Source organism: Macrobrachium nipponense, chromosome 27 (genome assembly GCF_015104395.2).
Source record: "Macrobrachium nipponense isolate FS-2020 chromosome 27, ASM1510439v2, whole genome shotgun sequence".
Classification (NCBI taxonomy): Eukaryota; Metazoa; Arthropoda; class Malacostraca; order Decapoda; family Palaemonidae; genus Macrobrachium; species Macrobrachium nipponense.
Genome location: NC_087216.1, coordinates 15,037,021 through 15,064,823, shown reverse-complemented (window position 1 = coordinate 15,064,823; position 27,803 = coordinate 15,037,021). Strand labels below are relative to the sequence as shown.

The 27,803-nt window shown below is 38.0% G+C and overlaps 1 protein-coding gene and 1 pseudogene across 1 annotated transcript in view; one reads left to right on the top strand and one right to left on the bottom strand.

The window, feature by feature from the left end:
• The window catches only part of LOC135200507 (uncharacterized), a 643,009-nt gene that overhangs the window by 417,562 nt on the left and 197,644 nt on the right, over window positions 1-27,803 (bottom strand). The gene's annotated exons all lie outside the window — the stretch shown is intronic.
• LOC135200506 (trichohyalin-like) overlaps window positions 14,339-27,803 on the top strand; it is a 43,647-nt pseudogene continuing 30,182 nt past the window's right edge.

The following is a 27,803-nucleotide window of genomic DNA, read 5'->3' as shown; positions in this document are numbered from 1 at the left end:
TCATGGTGGTTACCCTTCCGAACACGAACAAGAGCTAAAGTTGCTATTTTATCACGTATCTTTAACAAGTTTCCTCCCCATACTAGTGCTAACGTGAAGACTGTAGTAAACATTTGTAAATACTACTAAACTCATGTGATCTAAAGCATAAGAAAATGTAGCTACTTCAGGACATTATGTCTGTTCGTCAATTATTGCATCACCAACAGACGAATATCATTCACTGAAGAAACAAATAAAAAATGTTTACATAACGCAACAAAGAAGAAAAGTCGCAAAATCTCGGCCACTACGCGAGTGGCACGTAATTGCAGCTGGCCCCCTATTACCGTGCAAAATGTTCCCACGGGACTATTACAGCATCATAACAGTTAACCGTCGTTAAGCAATCAAGTTCTCGCGTTTCAACTTCCCGGTCTCGTTTAAACTGAGATGAAAGTGACCTGTTACAAAACGACCTTTCGTTCTTTTTTTTTTTAACTTCATGCCAACAAGATATTAAATTCTCCCCTTACTTCCTGCTTCTCTGTGGAAAAAAGGGGAATACAGATAAAAAGACTTACGTCTATTGGTAGCGCTTATACAGACTGTAAATCAAGATAAGGAAAGTGAGTTTCCAATATCCAAAAGGGGGAAACAAACCCCGTGATAACTTAATCAAAAAGTTAGCTTATATCATTTATCAAGCCTGAAAGACAGACGAACGTGACATTCAGTCCCAAACACTCATATTTGCAGTTCTGTTCAATGCAACCCTTAAGACTAACCCAAAAAATATTTCGAGGTCTCTAAAATAATTCATTCAACGTTCAGAAAGAGAAATGGATCCCATTTTGAACTTCGCTCCTAAAGTTTTATGTTTGTTTTCCCCCATAAACTTGCAGTAGCAACAACAATTCTTGCCGGGGACTCCAAAAGGCAATTTCACTTCTCCGAATGCAAATTTCATTTGCACTGGCTTTGGCTTTATTTTCATTTCTACGTCTCTTCCAGATTAACAGAAAGCGATATAATTCCTAAATCTCGCTCCATAACTTTGACGATTATTACCCAGAACATTTTTCCCTTTGTCTATCTATCTATCTACACCAGATGTGCTCAACTAAGACATAAGAACACACAAATACACACTCACAGAGAGAGAGAGAGAGAGAGAGAGAGAGAGAGAGAGAGAGAGAGAGAGAGAGAGAATTTATTCATCTACCTGCTTCTCCACTTTGAAAACTCTGACATTACTCCCATCATTTTGACGGAACAGCTTTTCAATGTTGATAATAATAAGAAATATGGGGTATTGAGTCCAGATACTCCAGACAATCTATGACATTTCATTAATAAAGAAAGTTAAGTTAATTTTTCAGTAGGCATGTTTGTGCAGATTGAAGGTTTTACTTTTATACGAATAAAATTATAGCATAACATTAAGAACGTGAGATTACCATGAAACTGGAATAAAATGAAACTGAATATAAAATTTAGGCCGAAGGCAAAGCTCTGGGACTTATGAGGTCATTCTGTACTGATGAAATTAGAGTACCGACAAAAAAAATGATATACTTGAAGAAATACACTTCAAAAATATGCCTAGTTACCAGCTTACAATGAAAAGTAGATGCTACCCGATATGCCACTTACTGAAATAAGTAAATCCGTTTACATCTTTTTAAAAGCAATTCTCTTGACTATAAATTTATACCATCTGTGTCAAATAAGATTCCAATTTGAATAAAGCAGATCACCGACCACAGTCTTCCATACAGCTGAAAATCAGCCAACCATTTAAACTCTCATATTGCTGCTCGTTCAAAACAATAGAATCCCTGGATATATCAAACTAAAATGCGCACTGGGCTGACTTTTATATATATGTTTTTCCGTTATACTTTGTACCGCACATAATAATAATAATAAAAAAAACCAGCTGTGAACAGAGAGAGAGAGAGAGAGAGAGAGAGAGAGAGAGAGAGATAGAGAGAGAGAGAGAGAGAGAGAGAGGCCTTAAGCATAATATATTCTCTTTTAAGTGGGGAAAGCTTTTCGCTTCAATTCAAGATGCAAAAGCTACCTCAGCAACAACATGGCTTCCACAAAATCCATCTCTTTAAACAGCGTGGAATGAATAATAATGCGTTCCTGGCTGAATGCAATCTTACTTAAAATCTTAAAACAGAGCGGAAAAATATAGATATTTAGTCGAGCAGCGAACATTAGAAATGTATAATGGAACTCTTTGAAAGGCTAACGAACATTTTATCGCATCGTACTGGAAATGCTCCAGTGTATGTTTACTTTCTTGCGTTGCTGTAGGTCTGAAATATAAACTTACGAAAAGGCTGAGAATAAGTTGGAAAATAGGATGACAAACAAAAAAGTTTTAAACAAAATCCGAAGCCAATTTAAATGGGAAAGTTTATGTAAACAAATAACTGAATAACTAAGATATTGGTAAATGTAACCAGCATAAAATAACCAATTAATAAAATTTAAAACATACTGAAATCAGAAATGGGGGGAAAAAACTTTTAAAATCTTTTAATACCACTTGTTGCTCCGAGTGGCCTTGAGAACGTAAGAAACTCAAACCGGTTTGATCCGGACTTGAATAATCCAAGCTGTTCATCATCTTCATTTGCCCGCGGGACGGTGTAGTACTCTTTGATGACTAAATTGGTTTTATGTACCCATGAATGATAGTTCAGTTTTCGCATCAGTGGATAATATCTTTTTCCAGCTTATTCGCCAGGAATGAAGCCTCCTCAGATTTACGAAACTAAATCCCCTGGGATATTAATGGGAGAAATTTTTTTCAGGTTTTTCAAAAAGAATTTTTGGGGAGGATTATCCATGATCACAGAACTTTACCCCTTGGAGAAGTAGGTCTTTCAAGCGCATTCATGATTCAACATCTGAATTAGTTTATGCAAATACCTCCAGTGTTTTTTTTTTGTGGGGGGGTGTGATATCCATAATATCCATCTGAGGATGCTGAATTTATATTCCTCACACCTCCCTGAGGATGCTGTGCAATTAGAGCCTTAAAAGCTCAAGCGAAGATGCAAGGCATTCCAAGTTTAAGATCTTCTATTAATTTATTCATTTATCTTTTTAATTCTCTAATATCTGATCTCCTCTTATTGTATTTCCTATTACTTTCCGTGACTTCTTTCAAATAAACACCCAATTCTTAAGGAGGTTGACCTTCAAGCCACTAGCCCCTGTGGACTTGTTCCATATGAAGAGGGGTGTATCTTCTGAGTAACAATAATATTACTTTCTTAGCTACTGGCACTCTAAATACAACCCTTTCAGCCACTCAGTGCTTAATACATAGACAAGAGGGATCTGGAGAGGATGCGCAGCAAGATGAGGTCCAGAAAAAAATGATGTGAAATAAAAGGATTTAAATGTGAAACGAGGATAAAAATCCACAGCCGCACTACAGGTTGGCAATGATAAAATCAAACTGATTTAATAATTTCATTTAAAAAAATCATGATTTTAAATTTTTTTTTATTTTTTCATTTTTATTTGAAAGCAAACAAATTGAAAAATATAGTTTTTGAGGTTAATGAACACTTAAGCGTAACTGTGCTGCATCCATTTACTTTGTTATATAAAAAAATGCAAGTACATACTTTAGGCCAGAACTGGAAACCTAAAAGATAATTCAACAGTAATTCTGTCATAAAATATATTCTAAGGAAAAAGGATTGAAAAAATATCTAACAAATAAAAAAAAAACAATAAATACAAAAAATCAAATAAATAAAAAAGATCAAATAAATCACTGATTTTTAAAATTTTTTTAATTAAAAAAATCACCAACCCTACCGCATTATGATGTAATAGCTAATGAGATTGGACAGCAAGACTGAAAGAAAGGAAGCAGGAAAGGATGAAAGATAAGCACTGAAGGGACACTGAAAATATCCTTTAGTCATCCCGAGTGAGGTACACTGGCGGCACAATCCATCCCCCAAATGGAACGAAATACAGCTTGTTTTGTTTGTATGGTGTTTTTACGTTGCATGGAACCAGTGGTTATTCAGCAACGGCTTTACGTGACTTCCGAACCACGTCGAGAGTGGACTTCTACCACCAGAAATACACATCTCTCACTCCTCAATGGAATGGCCGAGAATCGAACTCGCGACCATCGAGGTGGGACGCCAACACCATACAAACCACGCCACTGAGGCGCTGAAATACAGCTTGGTTTTGACTCAAGAATCTTCTTGATAATTACCACGAACAAATGAGCATATGTAAATTTCTTTTGGTGAAGAACCATTCCCACTGATTAAGAAAAAAAATGCTGAAGGGACATTTTGACTACAACAATGTACGAATAAACCTGCATACAAAAACGCCGATTGCCAATACTTATAAATTCTATACTGACTGATAAGCCGGATAAAGAGGGAGTTTCAAGGGTGACACCTAAGAGTTGAGATGAATGTACTGAAGAAAACACGAAAATGACGCACAAATGAGGATATATATATTGGTACATTTGCTGAAAGGAAAATATCAACCATTCATTCTATTCTTCACAAAATATTCTATTATTCCTGTAAACTTTCAATAATTTTTTTTTCAATGCTCTGTTATTACTGATCAACCCCTCAGTTGTTGTGCACCAAAGTAACAAAAACATTATCAGTTTTAGGTAATAAGTACTCTTCACAGCAAACAGGAATTTTGGTCATTTTCTTGAGTTTTTATTTTTCTTACGACTCTTGCAATGTCCACCTCCACATCATCGGAAATTTTCCGTGAAAAATACCAATCGATAAAAGTGACACAATTACAAAATTTCACTTTACTAAACAGCCACGGAAGCGAGCGACGCACAATAAAAATAACTTTGACTTAATCTGAATGGAAAAACAAAAGCCGTCCCATAACAATAACAGTACTAAAGGAAATTCAGGCCCGGGAAAATTACAGTAAAATAAAATCCCTATGAATGGAAAATTATAGTCACAAAAAAGTAAAATTGACTAAATGTGAATGAATGGAAGCGCAAAAATAATCTCCATTAAAATTACAAATCCCAAGTAAATTTAAGGGAATCAAGAAATTTATAGTCACCAGAAAAAATAGCCAACAGTCCGTGATGAAGGAATACGATCACAAAAAAAACTTTCAAGTAAAAAATGCGCCGGAGTTTCTCCGACGCAATCCAGTTTTCTGTACAGCTGCTACAGCGTATAATCAAGGCCACCGAAAATAGATCTATCTTTCGGTGGTCTCGGTATAAAGCTGTAAGAGCCGCGGTCCATGAAACTTTAACCATGACCAGGTGGTGGCTTGTCCTATATAGTGGCAGACGCACTATTTTGGCTAACTTTAACCTTAAATAAAATATAACCCACTGAGGCTAGGGGGCTGCAATTTGTTATGTTTGATGATTGGAGAGTGGATGATCAACATACCAATTTGCAGCCCTCTAGCCTCTGTAGTTTTTAATATTTGAGGGCGGACAGGAAAAAGTGCGGACGGACAGACAAAGCCGGCTCAACAGTTTTCTTCAACAGAAAACTGAAAACTAGTGAAGTGTTCAGTTGCGCAAACATTTGCATGATATTGGAGTTCCCAAACAGTCTGCAATTCCTCATCTAAATACCCGGCCGATGGCGGAGACTATTTGCAACCCCTTTTTTTTTTCAAACTCCGCAATAACGCATTCCGGTTTTATAGTGGCTGGAAATGTATTTCTTCGCTTAAGCATAGATTATGATAAGGCGTTTTCGGGGAGATAATGGGTAGCAGCGCATCTGCAAGGAAAGAGAGGGAGAGAGAGAGATGCCGAGAGAGAGAGAGAGAGAGAGAGAGAGAGAGAGAGAGAGGGGGCTAGTGCTTTTATTCATTTAAGCTTTGTATTTACTGTCGCTATGAGCGTACCTGAGCTTTTAGTTACAGTGATTTTTCAGTTTCACGATTCTCTATCGTAAGTATATACGATATATATATATATATATATATATATATATATATATATATATATGTATGTATGTATATATATATATATATATATATATATATATATATATATAATGAGGTGTGGATGAACTACTTTCGAACACAAGAAAAACTTCAATAATTAGCTATATGTTCCCCTCAGGGGTATCTAATGGAACAACACATTTACCGAACGATGCACATTAATTGGTTTTTCACAACTTTTGTACATTTACTTCACAGTAAAAATAAATTATCAGAGGTAGGAATTTCAGATGGATATTACTGAAGGGGAAACATGTATTATTATAATTTTTATCACTAAAAAGAAAATTAATGCCTTTATTCACAATGAGTATCTAATTTTATATATTCACTGGACGTGCTCGTTGCACGTTTCATTACTTTGTAAATTTCATTTCTTGTCAACTAACTAATCAAAGTTTTAATTGAATTAAATTATATTACGTTTCAACTGAACAACTTTATAACACCATTCAATGCCATACAGACCAATGACGACTGATACAACTGGAAGCTTTCTTTGTTTTAATCATTCCATGTTCACAAGAATTATACATTATTATGGATGTACTGAATAAACGTTAATTCATTATATACAATGACGAAAGGTTTTTCATTATTGCAATTTAAATTTGATGGAAAATGATTTGTCTTGATTTACAAAATGACTTCATAAACGTTCGTCTATGTTCTGTATAATGAGGTCTTGGGGATTTGACGTAAGCTCTACGGGAATTCTTCAAAAATACACATTTGTGTTATTATAAAAACTCCAATTTGGTTATTGTTCAATTTGTAGTACACATAGACGTGAGCTAGCGTTTGGGTGTATCAACATTTAAATGCAGTTGATATTCTACATGCAATTTTAGAGAGTGCATTCACGTCCATTTAAAAACTTAAATGAGTTATTCCTTCGAAATATGCGAGCGTACACTTAAAGGAAAATAAGTTCAGTTATTAAGGCAAAATGTTATTTTGCTATTTTAATCATCCCCCAGACCTTTGATAGTACCAAGGAAAGCAAGCAATAAAAGTCTGTAGAACGTTCTACAGCTCTGATATAATTTTATTTAAAAAATATTGAACATCCCACTACAAGCTTTTCACAATCACTTCGCTAACTCGACATTTCAGTGAAAAAACTCGTCGAAACGTATTGACGAAACATTCGCATGCAAGATTTTGACGAGGACTATTTAAATATACACGCACACATACACAATGCATACGCTGCTCTTTAGATTTGTAGACCCAGAGACAGTTCTTAGGTGGTAGGAAGCCTCTCAAATGTTTAAGTAAATAATCATCTGCAAGAGGGTAACGAACGTGCTACTTAATTAAATTAAAGCTTCTATACCCACACATCAAGCTTTATATAACATTTTGGAAAATGCTGCTTAAAAAAAAAAAAAAAAAAAAAGGACGAAGAAATCAACACTGCCTCCCACTCAATCTCCAGGTAGCCATAATCCCAAAGCAAGTACTATTTACCTCCGGTTTAGAAAAGCGTATTTTTGAACCTTACACTCGTTTTAAAGAAAAATATCCTTTCAATTCTCGCCAGGCTCGGCGGCTGTATATCTAGAGTTCATTTGGGCAACCTCAATACTGTTATTTCTCTTTTTCCAGGAAAAGGATTACTGTTCCGGGAACTAGGCATTACTCCGCGCCATATCTCGGCGTCAGATGAAAGGATGGAAACCTGGGCCTTTGTTGTGAAAGAATCCTCTCCGACAAAACTCATTAGCTGTTCGTGCAGCTGAGTAACCACACACATATCCTAATGTAAGTATCGTTGCGTGGTTAAAAACAGGAGCGTTCTGAGAGCGCGATCATTCGGATAGGCTGAGTAATAATAACCACCCCCCTCCCCAGCCCCACAGTTCCTCGCTGGACGAGTGGTTTTCGCGCTCGGCTGCCAATCCAGTGGTCCGAAGTTCGAATCCCGGCTCGGCTAACGCGGAATCAGAGGAATTTATTTCTGGTGATAGAAATTCACTTCTCGAAGAAGTGTGGTTCGGATCCCACAATAAGCTGTAGGTTCCGTTGCTAGGTGACCAATTGGTTCCTAGCCACGTAAAAATATCTAATCCTTCGGGCCAGCCCTAGGAGAGCTGGTAATCAGCTCAGTGGTCTGGTAAAACTAAGATATACTTAACTTTTTTTTTCCCAGCCCCACCCGCTACATAGTCACTTATGCAGTTCCGCAAACAAAAAAGACAAACAAGCAACAAATAAACCAAATAAACCGTCCCAAATACTTAACCCCTCCAACTTTGTTGGAATAAATATTGCGATTGGTCAATTACGTAAACTTCCGTCGTAATAATGATGTCACCGACGCAAGTTAAAACATACTTTTGTTAAGTAGAACTTAAAAATCCTATTTTGAATACACACACACACACACACACACACACACACACACACATATATATATTATATAATATATATTATATATATAATATATATATATATTATTCATACATACACACACACACGTGTCCTCATTGTGTTGGATATATTGTGATGATGGTATGCTGTAAGATTTCTTGCTTAATATTTAGCGTATCTGCTCTTCCCGCTCAGTATCCTGAACACGCTTTGATTTCCCATAAAAATTCCACGTTGATGACCACAGCCGTTACGATGACACCGGATATCATGAAAATATCAAGTAAAGCCCATAAACTTCGGTTCCTCGAAGACCCAGCAAAATGGTAAGGCTCTGACGAGAGGATGAGCCTTAGAATTTGATGGCTTTTTTCTATGGTCTGAAGGAGGAATAATACAAGCCTTGTTGAATTTTAGAGGCCCGCCTATCGGTGGCCCTCAATTGGACATCTGGGGGTCAAATGAAGGACTACTTCTAATAATCTTGTCTCTTCAAGGAGCAAGTTCAACTCTTACGTCCTTGAAGGAGGTTACACCTCCCCCCCTCGATATCTTTTTTTTTTTTTTTTTTTTTTTTTTTGTTTTTTTTTTTTTTTTTTTTTTTTTTTACTTCCAGTCCTCATTACCAAGTATCATGGATACTTGATAATGCGGACGGGTTGTCCTTGAAAGCTTTGTAACTTTTTTGAATAAATAACTCCATTATACAGGGTGTCCATAAAGTCCCAGTACCATTACAAGTATTTAGGGCTTGTAATGGTACTGGGACTTTATGGACACCCACCATCCAGTTTGAATGAGGTTCTTATAGCAATTGTACTATTGCACAGAACAACTGTGTATGTGATAAGTATGTATGTATGTATGTATGTATGTATTATATGTATATATATATGTATGTATAATATAATATATATATATATATTATAATTTATAATAATATATATCTAATATATGTACTGTCGGCCAAAAAAACTCGTGGCAGAGTTTCATAATTTTTCGTTCACCTGCCTGACGCACGATTCATGCCTTATTTATCTATTTTTCTTTTCAAAGATGGAAGAAATCATGTGTAATGACTTTAAAACAGTCACTGATATCTTTAGAACATTGTGTTATGTTATTGTGTAAAACTATTTTCCATATAGCAAAATTGACGTGAACGAAACGAAGTGATAAAAAACGTCATATCACAACCATAGATATGCATTACCAAATAGATAGGAGACACCTATCACTAGTAGTATCGCATAAAACATAGTCCTTAAATTATCATTTCAATATTAAGTTGAAGGTAGTTGAACTATTCCATTTGTTAAATTTTACAGAAAACATTGGAATCTCACAAAATGCTATCAAATTTAAAAACAAAAAGAAAAAAAACCGATATCTTAACAATGTGAACTAGGCGACCTCACTCTATTGCTTTTGATGTTATGTGCACGGGTATCTAATGTCAATGTGTCATTTATCGGTCTAAGAAACATCCTTCGATGAGCGAGAGAATTATTGCACTGCATTCGGTGCAAGTTTCTGTTGGAGAGATATCAAGAAAGCTTAATAAACCGGAGAGAATCATACATAGATGAATAAAATTGTTTAAAGGACGGCAAAGTTTAGAACATGGGCCTAGAGGTGGAATACCTCGAAGCACCACATGAGAGCAAGACAATACAGTAGTGAAAATGTTGCTGAGCAACATTCATTTGTGAACTTTGAATTCTAGCGTGCCTCGTCACGACATTGCTGAACCAGGGATCATAACTAGCTTTACGCTTATGACTGGTGTCTGATGAATACTTTAGATGGAGAGGAAGAGATTTTTAAATCTACACTTGAAGTCTGATAGTTGTCTAATGAATAAGCAAACTTATCTTTGATGGATGAGAGATTCAGTTAGGCATTACTTTTTTTTTTCTTTTTTTTTTATCGGTGGCCAGTGATTACCACGGATAGGGAGGGACACGGTTTCAATGATGCATGCATTTTTTTTCTTCAAAACCTAAAGAATACATTTTATTGGGAGATACTTTACTAACATCGGCCTAATCCTTCCATCACTCCTATAAGCCACCTCCGCTCCGCTCTCTTCTACATCTCAGCGACTAGATCCGACTTCTCACTACGAACTCCACCTCGTGAAAAGCATCACTAATGATAACGGTTATTTTAAAATTCCCCGCACCGACAACGGACGCCTTAAAATACATGTTTGTAAAACATTTTCTGTTCAAAGAAACTTTATCTTTCATTCCACAAAATGTGTGCATACCCTCGTGTTACACCCTGTAGCCGTCAAAGAGCAACCCTTGATTAAAGCAGTAGGTTTTTCTTGAGAGAAAAAACAAAAAAAACATGAAATAGACTTAAACGAGAACGTCACCTTTCCTATTTCTTATTCTTTCAGCTGCTTATAATATGCTTATGTAAGTAGGTCTAGTAGTTATACATGTGAACTAATTTGAATTAATTTCTATTTAAAAGAAATGAATAGCTACAGAAAGATCATCCTAAGAAAGCTTTAAGGAAAGTAAGCCTTTCTTAATGTATTCGTCAGTTTTGACTCCCACAGCTTTCCAAGGTGTCCAAATGAAACAGGATGATATGCAAGGAATTCGATAAAAATAAGAAAGAATTATATTCGTTTGATTTTTTTTATAATGCTTTTTGACTTTGAATAGCTAGGTCTGAGTTAATTATGTTAAGCAATTATTAAAAGGATAAGAAGAAAGGCGAACATGGCTAATAAAACAAGAATAACGGGAATAGTCAAATAAAGCAGATTTATATATATATATATATATATATATATATATATATATATATATATATTGTCGATTTAATATTTCATTAATATTACGTATCCGAGAGAGTATGCTGCTGAAAATAGACCTAGGCTTATCATGTGGGAAAATCAGAAGTCCAATTTAGGCCCACTAAACGTGTCATGCAAATTATTTTATTGATCAAAGGACAAAAATTAGTTTAACTAAACATCGTTTTCAGAGAATGTTAACGCCTTGATGTATTATTTATCGGCTCTAGGAGACGAAATGACAACACTTCAGTGCAGTACGATATGTTGAGTCAAGACTCGAGCGGCAGCAAAGCCAACTTCAAAATCTTCGGAATGCTGTTACGAAGCTAGAGTTGAAAATAGAATTAGAAATCGTGGACGGTGGACCCATCGGTATATATTTTCTTACTTTGCAAAATAATTATCTTTCATACGTTGAATAAGTCTACTCAGTAATAATGTCATTTATTTCAAGTATAGCACCTTTGAAAGGAAATTTTATTTATTGTTAAGTAAATATTCTGGCACCTGCATATGGCAATATTTCCATAACGAACAATGAATTAAGAAACTACGCCAATTCTTTGTGGCCGTCTGTACATATTATATATATATATATATATATATATATATATATTATATATATAATATATATTATATATCTATATATATGAAATCACACATAACAGGTGGATGCATATCAAGAAAGATGAATTTATAGCAAAATGTATGAATTCCAAACAAAACAAGGAAAAATTAACAAGCGGAGTCTGCTGACACAACCCATAAAAAAAAAAAAAAAAAAAAAAAAATAGAAAGGAGTAATCAACAAGAAATGCAAGCGTAACTCTCTACCATTCTCTCCTGCGTTATCGACATAAACACCGACAAGAATAAACAATTTGCTCATGAGCGACGCATATGAGATCCACGACCTTGTCATGATCCAGAGCGATAAGATTCGAGCCGAAATGCGAAAGAGGAATTAGGTTTTCTGACAAATGGCTTTGCACAACACAGTTCCGGAAAGAAATGACGTGCAAGGGTTCAATTAACGCTTTGGATGAACAGCAAATAGCCAGAAATGCCGGGGAAGAGATGCGAGAGAGAGAGAGAGAGAGAGAGAGAGAGAGAGAGAGAGAGAGAGAGAGAGAGAGAGAGAGAGAGTATTTATATTTATTGGGTCAAGAATGAAGATAACGTTTGCTCTTACGTGAAACCGGAGAGAGAGAGAGAGAGAGAGAGAGAGAGAGAGAGAGAGAGAGAGAGAGAGAGAGAGAGAAATATTCATATTTATTGAGTCAAGAATGAAAATAACAGTTGCTCTTGCGTGAAACCGAAGAGAGAGAGAATATTCATATTTATTGGGTCAAGAATGAAAATAACGGTTGCTCTTACGTGAAACCGGTGTGTGTCTCTTACGTGAAAACCGGCGTGAGAGAGAGAGAGAGAGAGAGAGAGAGAGAGAGAGAGAGAGAGAGAGAGTTAAATAAATCTTTGATAGAAACCCCAATAAAAATATGGGAAAAGAACGCATTCCATGATACACGCGGCCCAATGTTTTCATTCTAATCCAATCCAAAACAAAATAAGCGTATGGCAGTGGAGGAGAGAGAGAGAGAGAGAGAGAGAGAGAGAGAGAGAGAGAGAGAGAGCTTTCGTCCGTTGTTGTTTAATCACCAGTTTTTCTCCAGCCTCAGTCTGGCATCACTCTCCAGCAAGAAGAGAGGAACGGAGGGAGAGGACGAAGAAAAACGAGGGAAAGAGAGAGAGAGAGAGAGAGAGAGAGAGAGAGAGAGAGAGAGAGAGAGAGAGAGAGAGAGAGCGGAGGAGGAGGAGAAAAGGGGACAAGACACGAGGGGATAAGAGGGAAGATTTAAAGGTGAAAACCACTGCAGCAATGGGAAGAATTGAATCATGGAAAGAACTGAATAATGGAGACGAGGAACAAATGCATAATTGCCACTGAGGGAAGACACGAAAGGGAGATGATATAGGAAAGAGAGAGAGAGAGAGAGAGAGAGAGAGAGAGAGAGAGAGAGAGAACAGGGGAGACTGAATGCAATGAATACGGAACAGGAAGGAATACAGTGATGGCATTTGAAGGAATTATGGTCATGACGTGTGTAGTACGCACGTAAAAAATTTGATTAAAACTACTTCCAGGCTTACTATGGTTCCTTTGAGCATTACTGGTCATGGTATGTGCATTAGTTACACCTTCTAACGCGTTAGAGAAAGGTTGTTCAGCATGAACAAAGTACTGGTGATACTTTTCAAAATGTGAAAGAAAGGCTGTTCAGCATGAACAAACTACTGATGATATTTCTGACTATATCAACTTGATTTAGTGGCTTAATTTTCATTTTTGATCAAGTGTCAGTGGGACATTTCCTCCCAAATATCTGCTCCACCTACCAACCCCAAAGCCTCCAAAGTCTCCTGATAATCTACTACTACCTTGAATAACATTATCTATTCTTTAGAAGGAAAATTATGGAAAACCAGTTCACCCCACAATTATAAAATACAGCTAATAAACGAATTTACATAACAAACATTAACTGTATGCATCCTCACGTACTGCTTATATATCATATTTATGGCTGAGAGTCAAACTTTAAAGCACATTAAATGATCTCATTTTCTCACTTTCAATTATACTTCTTAGTACATGAAATATTTATATCCTCCCAAAGTGATATATATTATTATCAATAAAAACTCAACTGGTTTACTATGAAAACTTAGGAGATGTAGCGTGATTAATTATTTTGAAATATTAGTCATTGTTTGGAGGTTTTAAATGTTTTCCACTTATGTTCAGAAGTTATTCATATAATGAAAACCCCGTCACATATTTCAATCTACATAAACTTGTCACAAACTCCTAACACCAATGATAAGGTGTCTTAAGTTAAATGACTGTAAACGAAGTTCTTCGAAAAAAAAAAAAAGGAATGGAAAAATAATGAAATACTTTTACTATTACTGCTTATAATATCATTACTACTACTACTGCTAATTTAATAATAATAATAATAATAATAATAATAATAATAATATAATAATAATAATAATAATCCGTTGAGGATCCTCTCTATAAAAGCGCACGGGTTCTAAAAGATTTCTTGAACATACTGTGACTCTCTAATTATGGAAAAGACAAATTCCTCGAGCAAGAATAATAAAGAACTCATCTTCACACGAATAACAAATATGGTGAAGAAATCCCTTAACGTAAGGTAGTTTATATATATATAATATATATATATATATATACATACATATAATATATATATATACATATATATACACACACTCATATGTATATGTGTGTATATATACATATATATATATATATATATATATATATATATATATATATATATATAAAATCGTGCATCAATTTCTGGTGAAAAATACATACATATATACATGCGTATTGCGTATACGAGTCTATTTATACACAACGAGAGCGTTCGAGAACCTGCTCGATTCTCCTCACCAACGTGACATTCTTCACCAGCAACAACAACAACAGCATTAACAATAATGATTTCACAAATTCATATAACTTTAGAATTCGTATAACTTCAGACTTTCCATTAAACGTATTAAACAAAGCAAAGAAACTCGGGGCGAGCAATAGCACCGAAAATCACGTTCGGAAGAAATAAAAAAGAAAAAAAAAAGTTTTAATCCGCGTCATAACTTCTCCGGAAAACCGTGCTATCACCGAAAGAGAAAAATTTGTTCCATTACAGTTATAATTAGTTTCCACTTGAAGTTGTAAACAATGCTGCGATATGAGCAAACAATCATAACAGATTTATCACGGATTCTCTCTCTCTCTCTCTCTCTCTCTCTCTCTCTCTCTCTCTCTCTCTCTCTCTCTTTGCTCATCCCTTGGGATAGGTTGCAGATGCTTTGAAGTGGAAGGACAAATGTAATTTACACTCATTCTGCATTTTAAAATCGACGATGGCGAAGGAGAAAATAAATGAAACAGAATTAAGAGAAGAATATAGTACCAATAAGGGTAAGAGTAGAATTGGAATATGAAGATGAATGATGGGAGTACGAAGATAGGGAAGAAATAGGGAGGAGACGAATTTTAAGAACAGGAATGACTAAGGAGGAAGCAATACTCCCTCTTTCTTATGTGCCATACACTTTTTTTCTCTTTCCATTTTCAATAGGGTCTGGGCTACTTGAGGGGAATTGGGTTACCCATCTCGTCTGTCTTTCTTCACATTATGGAATTTTAGTGAAATGGAATACTCGTTCTGAATGAGCATATTCTAACCGAATGGACAGATATACATAGGTTGTTTACATGATTATATGAAAGCTGCACGAAATAAAAAAAATCTATGTTTTAACCAGCAAGTTTATATATACTACAGCACGTATGTATGTATGTATGTATGTAAACACACACACACACATACATACATACATACACACATACATATATATATATATATTTATAATAAAGAAAAAAAAATCAAAAAACCCACTTTTGTTTAAGGGCAGTACAAACAGTGATTTGTTTTCCATTTCCTCCATCATATTTTCCCTTTCTCTCTCCCATTCAAACTTTTCCTTTGATCAATCTTTTTTTTTTCTTGTTCCCCTTCACTTTTTATGCCTCTGCTTCTGCCATACCTCCTCCTCCCCCTCTCTCTCTGTTCTTATTCCTTTTTACCATTCTTTTTTTTTCATGATTTCCAGGTGCTTCTTTGTGCTTTGCTTCAGTTTTCATTACGAACAATGATCAACTTCTCTTAATATAAACTGGAAGAAAATTGCCTTCGCAAAACATTTAGCCACCTACTGCGAATTATATATATATAATATATATATATATATATATATATATATATATATATATATATATATATATATATATATATATAGGAAAGGTGTAAACCAAGAAGGAAAAATAACAACGTGGCTTATACCTTTATTTATGGATTTATCACGTTCCAAACTTTCGTGATTCAGTTATATATATATATATATATATATATATATATATATATATATATATATATATATATATATGTATATATATAATATATATATATATATATATATATATATATATATATATATATATATTATATATATATATATATATATAATTATATATATATATATATTCTTCTTCTCAGATTTATCCATACTCGGGGTCGCCGTTTTTAATGACTGTTAGGTCTTCCTCTCCTTTGTGTTCCATCCACCCCCACGTCCATCACTTCTTTAGCCGTGTGTTGCTCTTCTCTTCTCAACAGGTGGCCATACCTCTTGCACTTTTTTGATTGAGCTATATATATATATATATATTATATATATATATATAATATATATATATATATATATATATATATATATAACTTCTTTATTTATAGTGGAAGGCTCCTTAAGGTGTCCACCATCTTGGACTTTGGACAATGTTAGAAAAATCCCATGGCTTAACACTAATCTACTGACCGAATACATACATTTAATATATATATATATATATATATATATATATATATATATATATACATATGTATATATATTATATATATATATATATATATATATATATATATATATATAGTGTAAATGTATGTATTCGCACAGTAGATTAGTTTTACGCCATGGACTAACATCATCAAAGTCCAAGATGGTGGACACCTTAAGGAGCCTTCCACTATAAATAAGAAAGTATATATATATATATATATATATATATACCCTATATATTATATTATATATATATATTTAATATATATATTATATATATATATATATCACACACCACACACACACACACACACACATATATATAATATATATAGATATATATATATATTATATATATATATATGTATATTATATTCTATAGTTATACATATATATATATTATATATATGATATATATATATATATATATATAGTGTGTGTGTGTGTGTGCGTGCGCGTGTGTATGTAGCTATATATTATATATATATATATATATATATATTTATATTATATATATATATATATATATATTATAGATATATATAGCATCAAAGAATGCAACCAAGAGGAAGTACTGGAAATATTGGAAACGGTACCAGAGTTGTAGATGCCTTGTGTTCATTTGCGTTAGCGAAGACTGAAGAAATAATTTACCTGGAGAATATGTATGTATATCTATCTATCTATCTATCTATCTATCTATCTATATATATATATATACAAATATATAAATATATATATATATATATATATATATATATATATATATACTATACATATATATATATATATAACCCTGTAAATATATAACCCTGTAAATAAAACCATATTTAATATTCATTGTCTGAAAATGTTAAAATACAATCTGAAATACAATGCTGTTCTAAACTGTCATCGATTTTTTGTTACACTTATGAAAGCTTTTGGCCTGCGTAGTTTCCAATGGCACTCGAAAACCAACACACAAGCTCACACATTATATACACACACACACACACACATATATATATAATATATATATATAGTATATGTATATATATACCTACACATATATGTATAGATACATAGATAGATATACATACATACTTCTCCAGGTAAATAATTTCTTCAGTCTTCGCTAAACGCAAATGTACACAAGGCATCTACAACTCTGGTACCGTTTCCAATATTTCCAGTACTTCCTCATATGCTCAAGGTCTTCAGGGGACAAACAGCAACTGAGAGGCATTCACACCTCTGTGTCCAAATCCGCAAACCATGCTAGTTCCAGAATCCCTGGATCCCCCAATGGTGACAATGCTCCTCATCACAAATGTGGCCATCAGTGTCCAACACAGTTAGTATTGAGAGGCTTTCGCGCCTTTTCAGAGTTCAGACCTGCAAACTGCCCCTGTCATACGGGTGACGTATTTCTCATCACATGGGTTGATGTCAAGCTGGGAAAGGTTAATGACTTTCACTAGTACTTTCTTGCAGCTCTGAACTTCGAGTCTTTGAGATGACGCTGCTTTTTCACGTTCATACAGGATGGCCATGCCTATCCACGTCTTAATTATACTTTTCTGGGCAAGATCTTTTTATTTTACGCAAATGCTGCTGCACACGTGACTTCTATTACTTTCTGGAAACATTTTTGATGTTCTCCGTTCTCCCTCCTGTTCTAAAGGCCGAGGCCTTCAAGGGACAAACTATATATATATATATATATATATATATATATATATATATATATATATACATATACATATATATATATATATATATATATATACATATATATATATATTATATATATATATATATGGTATGTACCCATGTTTATGTTCGTTTGAGAAGGTTACTAATTCTCCAGGTGTGTTGGATTCTAGGTACCAATCTCCTTATAATCCCTATCTGTCACTTATAGGACCCTTCCTTGTCCTCTCAGTTTCTCATCTATGTCAGTCAGTCTGCTAAGTAAAGGACGTTGAGTCGAAAGGTCTGCCAGCTACTCCATTGTTTCACTTACTTTGTGGTTTATACCTTATGCGCATATATAATATATATATATATATATTGCTACGTCTATAGAACGCCTCGCCTTCCCAGCAGAGTTTTAGTTAATTTAATTATAAAAGTCGCAGCCATGCCTTCTGAAGCGACTGTTGTTGGGAGAGTGGGTATGCCGTAGGACTGATATTTCCGGTCTGACGGAAGCTTAGGGTAAGAGAGGCAGGTCACAAGAGTAGCTAGGCTTCGAGATGGATTTTAGGGACTTCTACAATAAGACCTATTTTCCTTCCCAATTTGCTGGCGTTGTGTTTACCACCTTTCAGGCAATGCTCGAGGCGGTTTTTGGAAGCCCCGTGATTCGAAAACAAGCAGTATCGCCCTCAGTCGGCTGCGAGACGTGATCTCGGACAGAGGTCAAATTACCTGCCTTCCTTTAGGCCTACCCAGGGCGTGAGTGGCGCGCCGATGACCCAGGCCTCAGACAAAGGGGCCCCCATACTTTCCTACAAAGAGCCACATTTTCTTCAAAGGCCCACACTGAACACGACATCCAGGTACGTCTTGTGGAACAGCATATAGCCAGTCTCTCCCCCCCAACCTATTATCATTGTGATCCTCATTCTCCTAATCAATTTCCAGCAACAAAAGGAATTCATCCCTTTGTTCCCTCTCACTGCCTCATGGCCGCATGCTTCCCCTTGTGTGATCGTCCCAGACCAATGGAGTCATTGCATACTTCAGTGAAACCTTAAAAGTTCCTTCTCCCCAGTATTAGAGAATTAATTAATCAAAGCAAGAAGTCATTTTTCCTTTTATCTCGTTTAATCTGGGATTCTTTTCCAGATCCATGAGTCACGTGCCGTCTCTCTGCCGCAAGTGTGCATTAACCCAAGTGAATGAAAATCAGCTTGAATTGAATGAGAATATAAACCCCAACGTGGGGGCCAATATCATTTAAACTTTTCTCCAGGCCAGCACGGGCCTTTTTGTAAATAAATAGTTTAAAGTAACGAGCTGAGTTTTCTGGCGACCTTCCTCTAAAGAAAGTTACGGTAAGTTCAAGCAATTCCCTCTTGAAATCCCTAAATTACTTCCGTTTACGTATCTAGTCTCTCACAAGGCCCTATATACGTAAAATTGGCGAATCTTGCCTGGATTGAACCTAGCTTGCTTAAAAAAAGCTTGTAAATCGCGTTATCCGTTGTAAAACGTAACTGTAAATTATTTTACAAAGCATAAATCAAGCACACTTGCAGGGAAAGAAGACACACTGACTCACGGTAAGGTGGGATTCCATTCATTAATATGATTATTCTATAACCAATGTTAGCTTAAGGTACGTTTAAGTATTTTTATTGTAGAAGTGTTTAAAAGAGCGTAGGTAGAAAATCTTATTATTGTAACGGCGAACGCGCCAGAGCTTTATTTTAGCGGCGCGAGCAAACAATTTGCCCCGCGAATTTTCTGTTACTTTGTGCTGTCCTCGTAGGAGCTCTCACGAACACGTGTGCAGATAGATGCCAGAAAGGACCAGATCAAACTAGGAAGTGCTTGCCAGGGTTTATTGCTGTATGAGAAAGCCTAGCTAGTTAGGAGTGTTTTACTAATAGTTACGGCAAAAGAAGTGTACAATTCTTTTGTCTGTGATATGTTAGGGTATTCATTTTTAACTTAGTTTTCATTCCAAGTGTTGGTAACCTCTTACCTCTCAGCTAATTCAGCTTCGCGCTCTCTCGCGCCTGCGCGGTCTCAACCAGCCTTCGTCTCATTCACAGCGGCAGCCATGTTTGTTTCCTCTTTCAACCTTATCTAAACAATTTAAGCAAAGTAACGTAAGTCTCGAAGTTTTAACGTAAATAATATCGATCTCGGTACTAGTATCTATCGTCCTGCCAGAGAAATTAACGTAATTCGCCTTGAATAAGAAACTAAACGTTCGTGTTGTAAATCGCCTCGCATTTACAGGGAATCAGCTGATTCGCCATCAATGCTAGCACACCGTGGTGCTAACCCGCTCTTCTCGCCTCACGTGTTCCACCTCGCATCGCTCACTCGCGCGCTGAGCGAAAATTTCATTTCACTTAACGTAACCTCATTTACAATTGTTTGCTAACATCGTTTTCAAATCCTTACCGTAATTTTTCACTTGTCCTTACGTAAAGTTAACGTAAATCTTAAAAGTAGAGTCACTTGCAAGAATTGTTAACGTAAAACGCGTCTTTGTGAAATTCATATTGAAACGCAAATCATTTCATAAGCGCAAGCCGCTAACATTAACGTAAAAATCGTTCAACGCGAGCGCGTTATCATTTTCATAAAACGTTTTCAAAAGCAATTCTTTCAGTAAACGTTAACGTAAGTAGATAATTTAACGCAAGTTGCGTCATATTAAACGAACATTAGTAGTTCAATTCAAATATAAGGGAGTTCATTCATATATCATTTTCACCCTCTCCGAGAGAGAGAGAGAGAGAGAGAGAGAGAGAGAAAACCAGAATCCATTATTCACGAAGCCAAGAGTACTACATCTTACCATTAATTATAGCATGCCGAATTAACCTTATTTTAGTCTCTTGTCTCTTTCATTTACACAGCGTGATACGTACGCGCATGTGTCCATTGCAGTTTGCAAACATTTATTTGTTTCATTTATCGAGTACTTCAGCGAGTGACTGAGCATTTCTAAAATTTCCATTACCTGTCGTTGCCCGAGTGGTCTTTTCATTTTCTTTATCACGAAAGACTTGCGTATACCGCAAGCACAATTCGCACAGTGTGCCACGCAAATTCATTACTTCCAGACAGGGAAGTCGTTACCAGTTTAGGACTGGCCACCACCAGTGCACGTCAGGTCTTACCATTTCACAGTGCCACTAATTCTTGACCCTGTCCATCGACTGGCTGCTGAAGTACTCCCACCTTTTACTTTCTCTCTCCACTATTACCCTCTTGCCATGAGCAGTGCCATTTCACTTCAGTATATTTAAGTATACTGCATGTAGTGTCCGGGACACAACCAGCACGATACCAGTGCTCCAAGGAACGCCTCCATAAATGCCATTGCACCTGTACAGGCCGTACAGGTAGCCATTAAACCTGCGTGTCCGTCCTTACGGAACGCCCAAATAATTAGTGTGTCCGTGTACAAGGGTCAGTGATCTTTCGGAACACTCAACAAGGGAACGCCTCCCAGAAGTGCCGCAATACCAGCCCTAAGTGCTGACAAACCTGCGTGTCCGTCCTTACGGAACGCCCACTTCATTAATGTCCGTGTACGAGGATCAGTGATCCTTCGGACCAATCAAGGGAACGCCTCCCGAAGTGCCGCAATACCAGCACTACTAGTGCTGCCCAAGGAACGCCTCCTCATAAGTGCCGCGCACCTGTACAGACGTACAGGTAGCCCTATACCTGCGTGTCCGTCCTACGGAACGCTCATTCATTATAGAGTATCCGCCATTTTGGATCACTGAACCAAGGAACGCCTCCTCATAAGTGCCGTGCACCTGTATTGGACCTACAGGTAGCCCATTCCAACGTCTCCCAAGTTGGGAACGCCCGTAAGTGTGACGTACGCCGCACACTGCATTCGATTTTTTCACCTCAGCAGAAGGTGCCATTCACAAAGTGCCACCGAGCACCCAGTCTTTTCACTTTTCATTACCACATTGCAGAACCCATTTCCAAGTGAGTGCCACTTTCCACAGTAGGCACTCCTATTCCATTCAGTACCCTTTCCTGGCCATTATTTTCATTTTCTTCCGAGCCTCTACTGTAGCCTAAGGGAAATGTCTTCCCCTGCTTCCCGTGACTTCTTTGCCAGAGAGCTAGAGAAGCTCGGAGCCCTCATAACTCTGGGCAGGGAGGCTGGTTACACTGGACCAGCACTTGACCAGTGGATAAAGACGACAGCAGGCTGCTGCACGCCCAGCAGGGAAAGGAAGAAAGAGAAGCAGAGAGGAAAAGCCGGAGAAGCAGAGAGAAAGAAAAGAAAAGAAAGCAGGAGAGGATAGCCAGAGAAGCAGAGAGAAAGAAAAGAGAAGAAGAGAGAGAGCATGAGCTAGCTCTCCTAGATGACGCAATCTCTCTGCTAGTTTCCAAGCCCCAGACCATGAGCTGGACTCCCGGTAAGAGGTGGTTGCGGAGGTTCTGCACCACTTGTTGTGTGCGTGGGCATGCTGTGGATTCCGACCAGTGCCCAAGTCGGTCTCTACCTTGGAGGAGAGCTTCCAGGGTGAACTTCTCCAAGGCTACCATGTAGCCCTGCCTGATGAACTGTCTCCTACGCCCTATCGGTGGGTACAAGTCATGGCCGACACCGAAGCCCAGGTCTCCCTTATTTCCAGAAAGGCATTACCTAGGGGTGCCAAAATCCGGACGGACGAAGAAATTCAGTTCGAATGGATTGACGGTAACCTCTATTCTGTTCCTTCGGTCCTTCTGAATGTGAAAATGCCCTTTCTGGACCAGGTGACCAAGGAAACCACATTGTGCCGCCTGGGCGTAGTGGACCAATTTCATGATGTTTATCAGGTGATATTGGGCCGAGATTTACTAAAGCCGTATCTCCCCTGGACGCAGCTCCCACTACCAGATGCACCGGACACCTGCAGCATGCCAGATAACCACACCTCAATTTTAGGTTCAGAGGCTAGTGCCTCCGATGTCCCCGACATCCTGTCTATTTGCGAACCTGGCCCTGACCCAGTGTCAGAGCCCGAAGTTTCTCCCGCACCATCTCAGCCTCTTACCACTTTACCGCCTACCTCCTCCCCTTTGGAAGAGGTAAGCCCACCAGTTAACCCCGGACTTGTTTCCGAGGGTGATTCAACGGAGGATTCCTTAACCTCCCTACCTCAAATCACTGCCAGAGAGGACTCTTCACCTGTGCCAGAGCACACTGCCAGCCTTGGTGACTCCGCAGATTCGCAACCTGTGGGGCCATCTCGGCCTTATCATCCAGTGCCACGGAAGAGGTTCTGGAACACGTTCTGCCGAGACTGTGGCCGCAAGGGTCACATGTCTGCAAATTACGGAGGGTGCGCGAACCACAATATTCCGGCCATCGCAATGGCCGTCACCAATCCTTCTTCTCTAGGACCCAGCTAAGGGCCCTATAACCGTCGCACCCCTCAAAGCCATTATCAGCCAAGCCACGTCAGAGCCTACGACGACTCTGGCGCTCAAATCTCCCTGATACGGGAAGACAGAATTCCCCGAGGGGCTACCGTCGGTAGACGACAACTAATCACCATCGAAGGTATCAACCATATCAAGCTGATCCTTCCAACCGTGCAATTGAGAGTCACCCGACCTCATTTCTCCAAAGTTTGTACCCTTGCAGTTGCAAGCTACATTCCAGGAGGTTACGACCTCCTCCTAGGGCAAGACATGAAGTCTCCCTCGCATTCCAAAAAGCCTAGGGGTCCTAACCCCACAACAAATCACTCCAAGGCAAGGAGTCATCAAAATTCTACTTCCTCTAGGAAGTATGTCCACCAACAGTCTCCCCCGTTACCAAGGAGGGAGATTGACCATTCGCAGTTCCGTTGCAAAACCTGTAACGTAATAGGGCACTCTACTAATTGGCCTAGGTGCCCTAGCAAACTACCAGCAGCGGACACTGTCCATTTTCCACAAGGCCTAGCCTTCAACAAGAGACAGGAGCCTCTGTCTCCCATTTCCAAGGGCACGCTGAGAGGTATTGCACCTCCGGTACCCGTCACAGGTCCAGTCGACCTCAAACTCTCTGCCCAAGTGCCACTTGGCAGCACTGAGCAGTGGCCAAGCTCCGGTCCAGCCATGGACGGTTAGAGAGCCACCACCGAACTTGACCTCTGCGCCTGGCCCCGAGCTAGCGCCGGCGCCTAACCTTATCAAGGATCCTCCTACAGGAGATCCTCCAACAGGCATGGAGCTTACCACAGCCCATGGCCAATCACTAGTTCCTTCTTCTTCATCCTTACCTCTGTCGCCCGAGGATGAACCTCCGGCAGACCTTACCTTTGTACCTCCTCTGGAAAACCAGGAACTGCCCGACCAGGAGTCAGCCTGGAGTTTTCCCCTCACGACGGTTGCCGCAGCAGCCGGAGTGAGGGCCTCCCCTGCAGTAGGTTCCACCTCTACGACGGTTGCTGCAGAGACCGAAGTAGGGTGTTCTCCTGAAATCCTTCAGGCTACCGCTGCCTCAGCTCCTGCCGGCGTTTCTGGCCTTTCCCCAGAGTCGGTGCCTCCGTCTACTCCTAGGACTGGTATAGCCAGGTCCTGGAGGAATAAGAAGAAGAAGAAGGGACGTCATTAACATATTAACAAAAAGAGCCACATGCTCTCCTTGACACCTGTGCCTGAGGTACAGTGTCACATTCATTTGCAGAATGATCCTGGCACCTACCCAGAGAAGGTAGCCAGCCCGATCTCTGCCAGTAGCACTAACCCTCTAACCCCTAGCCACTGTAATACTAACCCTCACTTAAATATAATTACCTCATTGCATTTCCCTCCTGGTAAATAACCACTCATCATCCCCACGCATCATTACCTCTCATTATGTATTTTAACAGTTCCGTCGCTGAACTACTGCTGTGCGTACCACACTCTGGAATGATTGCGTCTTCATTTAACTGTATTGAGTAGGTTAGGCTAATGATTTAGTACCAGGGCATTAGGTTAGTAGCAAGTAGAATTTTCAAGTAACCTTATCTAGGGGTAGAGTAGACTGTCGTCACAAGACAACCTGTAGTTATTTATTAGGCTAGACTACATCACTATATTAAGTTAGTACACTTAGCATCTTTGCCTATAAGTTAGGTAGGCCATTGTAGTCAGCCGTATCGCTGCTCAAAAAACTTCAAGTTAGAGTAGGAGAACTGGGTTGTCGAGGCGATCAACTTATTTAAGCCAAGACCTTCACGCCCGAAAGGGAGTGAATGCCTTCTTAACAGGGGGAGCTGCTACGTCTATAGAACGCCTCGCCTTCCCAGCAGAGTTTTAGTTATATTTAATTATAAAAGTCGCAGCCATGCCTTCTGAAGCGACTGTTGTTGGGAGAGTGGGTATGCCGTAGGACTGATATTTCCGGTCTGACGGAAGCTTAGGGTAAGAGAGGCAGGTCACAAGAGTAGCTAGGCTTCGAGATGGATTTTAGGGACTTCTACAATAAGACCTATTTTCCTTCCCAATTTGCTGGCGTTGTGTTTACCACCTTTCAGGCAATGCTCGAGGCGGTTTTTGGAAGCCCCCGTGATCCGAAAACCAAGCAGTATCGCCCTCAGTCGGCTGCGAGACGTGATCTCGGACAGAGGTCAAATTACCTGCCTTCCTTTAGGCCTACCCAGGGCGTGAGTGGCGCGCCGATGACCCAGGCCTCAGACAAAGGGGCCCCCATACTTTCCTACAAAGAGCCACATTTTCTTCAAAGGTCCACACTGAACACGACATCCAGGTACGTCTTGTGGAACAGCATATTGCCAGTCTCTCCCAACCTATTATCATTGTGATCCTCATTCTCCCAATCAATTTCCAGCAACAAAAGGAATTCATCCCTTTGTTCCCTCTCACTGCCTCATGGCCGCATGCTTCCCCTTGTGTGATCGTCCCAGACCAATGGAGTCATTGCATACTCAGTGAAACCTTAAAAGTTCCTTCTCCCCAGTATTAGAGAATTAATTAATCAAAGCAAGAAGTCATTTTTCCTTTTATCTCGTTTAATCTGGGATTCTTTTCCAGATTCCATGAGTCACGTGCCGTCTCTCTGCCGCAAGTGTGCATTAACCCAAGTGAATGAAAATCAGCTTGAATTGAATGAGACTATAAACCCCAACGTGGGGGCCAATATCATTTAACTTTTCTCCAGGCCAGCACGGGCCTTTTTGTAAATAAATAGTTTAAAGTAACGAGCTGAGTTTTCTGGCGACCTTCCCTCTAAAGAAAGTTTACGGTAAGTTCAAGCAATTCCCTCTTGAAATCCCTAAATTACTTCCGTTTACGTATCTAGTCTCTCACAAGGCCCTATATACGTAAAAATATATACACATATATATTTATAATATACACACACACACATATATATATATATATATATATATATATATATATATATATATATATATATATATATATATATTTAAGTAGTTTTGTATACAGACGCGTGCTTATTTCTAATGCCGTTAACTCAGTATAATGTCAAATACTCGAAGGGTCATTCAATCCAACCGACCTTACCGTACGACCCAAAACTCCCTGAGAAGTTTTGCAGTTAAGAACCATTTCCAAAAATGACCTTCCCGAGGTAATGCCTTTTTATAATTGGTCGTTTCGCAGAGAAGTTATAAAAATGTAGTTTCCCTGAAAGGTTATAAAATCGGTTAAGAGCGGGTTGCATACTTCCTACTGTTTGATACTGGTGAAAAGAGGCAAATGCCATTAGCAGCCGGGTAGTTATTGCTTTATGTATTCATCAGTAATAAACATATTCCTAACTATTATACTTTAATTTCAATTGGCAGCTGAAAGAATAATATAAGTTAATTCTTTTATCTATTATTTCTGATAAACGTACTACAAGTCTCAGCTACCATACCGCCGGATTTATATAGAAGAGCAACAATCAATGTAAAACATTATGCATTTTGTGCTATAAGCCCAAAATTTGGTACACTTCAGAAAAAAAGTGTTCCAAAATCAATAAATAAATAAATAAAAAGTAAATATATAAATCCACATTTTCAAAAAGGCTACCAGCGACAACTGTTTTTGGATTAACATTCTGATAAGCGAAGGAAATAAGATGATATTGAAGACATAGTTAAATCTGCTCACCATAAACCCCTCCTGGGGAATGGCATTAGCATACTACAAGCAAGTAATGGAAAATTCAAGACGGTCGCCATTTCATATTTCAATAAAGGCGGAATTATGTCATTTTCTGTTACGAATTTTGGGTACAGTCTTTCTTAAGGAAATTTTCCTTATCAATTATGATTTTTGGGCATAGCCTTTCTTTCAGCCTTTTATTTTAATTAGGATTTTTGGGTCTTTTTCTTAGAATATTTCCATTTTCAATTATGACTTTGGGTACAGTCTTTCTTTTAAGATATTTTCGTTTCCAATT